Source organism: Eurosta solidaginis, chromosome X (genome assembly GCF_040869045.1).
Source record: "Eurosta solidaginis isolate ZX-2024a chromosome X, ASM4086904v1, whole genome shotgun sequence".
In the NCBI taxonomy this organism is placed as follows: Eukaryota; Metazoa; Arthropoda; class Insecta; order Diptera; family Tephritidae; genus Eurosta; species Eurosta solidaginis.
This window is the reverse complement of record NC_090324.1, coordinates 201,235,516-201,237,786: the sequence shown is the minus strand read 5'-3', so window position 1 is coordinate 201,237,786 and position 2,271 is coordinate 201,235,516.

Genomic DNA, 2,271 nt, shown 5'->3' with positions numbered 1-2,271 from the left:
CGCCCACTTTTTCGATATCGAAAATTACGAAAAATGAAAAAATGCCATAATTCCATAATTCCAAATACGAAAAAAGGGATGAAACATGGTAATTGGATTGGTTTATTGACGCAAAATATAACTTTAGAAAAAAGGTTTGTAAAATGGGTGTGACACCTACCATATTAAGTAGAAGAAAATGAAAAAGTTCTGCAGGGCGAAACCAAAACCCCTTGGAGTCTTGGCAGGAATACTGTTCGTGGTATTACATATATAAATAAATTAGCGGTACCCGACAAATGATGTTCTGGGTCACCCTGGTCCACATTTTGGTCGATATCTCGAAATCGCCTTCACATATAAAACTACCACCACTCCCTTTTAAAACCTTCTTTAATACCTTTAATTTGGTATCCATATCGTACAAACACATAATAGAGTCATTCCTGGTCCACCTTTATGGCGATATCTCGAAAAGGCGTTCACCTATAGAACTAAGGCCCACTCCCTTTTAAAATACCCATTATCACCTTTCGTTTGATACCCATATTGTACAAACGCATTCTAGAGTCAACCCTGATCCACCTTTATAAGTGAAAACTTGAGCTGGCGGATTCCAGACTAGTTTCTCTCGATGGAGGTTAGGAAAGAAAGGCAGTGATTAACATTAAAATTTCAATAGACTTTATTTCACAAAATATGCAGTGGAAAATAACAGAAAGAGAGTTCAAAGGTGCAAGCATGCAATTGATACAATATTACCTTTAATATATCCAGGGACTCTGCGTTCTGGCGGTGTGACGTTTGATGTGGTTTTAACTTGCGGCTTCAAGACGTTCGAGCGTGCGTAAACTGCTGCGGTTTTAATCCAAGTGAAAGAGTTTCCTTTCCACGCATTCCGTTTACCCCCAAAGCTAACAGGCCTTTGGCGGGGTAACTTAACGAAACGTCAATTTTGCCTTTAGTATATGTGCTAATGGCCGTAACAAATAAGCGGTTTTGTATTAAATTGCATTAGGGTGGCCGGCCCTTAATTTTCCTTTGGGGTTAGCCTACTGGCCTAAACCTGCCGGCCCCCTTGCGGTACGCAACCTCGCCTTGCCCTGCTGCTAGAGTAGACAACATCTAGAGGGAGAAAGATGAGAAATTTGTGGATGGACAGACTGTACGCATGAGTTCAAAGTATAACATATTCTTTATTACAAAATTCATAATTTAAAGGCAAATTCAAAATTCATTTTTTTTTTGTGATATTTATCTGCGACCCTTTAAGCTCTGGATACTCCAGAGAGCACGAAGCCGAATATCGTACTTTGCGCCAAGAGCGGGCCGAATGACGCTGGCAGAACTTGATTCAGCATAATGTCGGCATATACGTCTGCCCCGAGAACTAGGCGTACTGGCGACGCGACGTAGAATTTGGGATCGGCGAGACAGATGTGTGTATACATAGCCGCGATGGCTGGATCCAGGCTGTGACTAGGCGCCACTCGGTGGAAATGTGGTGTGACGACGGCATGGGTCGCAATGCGTTTGTTGTCGCCGTGATAGACGGATCGGATGCCTAGCCGAACACAAATGGCATGGGACCTTGAAATAGCTGGCCTTTTTTTTTAAAAACCTTGCGCAATTGGCCGAAGCGGGTCATGATGCCTGCAATTAGACTCATTAAGTCATATTATATATGTATTGATTATTTTTCAAAAAAAAATATCTGGTTGTGGCTGAGTAACGAGATTACCTCAAAACTTTGACTTATACAATTTTTCGGAACCAGGTATACAAATTTAGAATTTAGGTATACAAATTTAGGTATACAAAAATAGGTATAAAAATTTAGGTATACAAAATTAGGTATACAAAATTAGGTATACAAATTTAGGTATACAAAATTAGGTATACAAAACTTAGAAACAAAGCTCAAGATTTGGGGTTATATTTGTGTCCTCTAGTGTATTTTAAAGTGCAGAACCTTGCTATAAATGGTGGTGATGTTTACTATAAACACCCTGGGCTCCCACCAACAAAAAAATTTGTTCATAAAACTTTACCACGCCAATGCAAATGTGACTATGAATACAACCCATGACCGTAAAATGACTAGTCAGATGACGTGGAATGACGAGAGCGTTTTTGCCGGGCACCAACAAGGTGCAAAACTTTGCTGGATTAATGTGTGGACATTATTACACTGGTGGTTAGATCGGTTATTACCCCTTCCCTTGTACTAATTTTTCACCTCATACATTCATTCGTAAACGAGTTGGTCTAAGTTCTGAATTGGTATTTCAT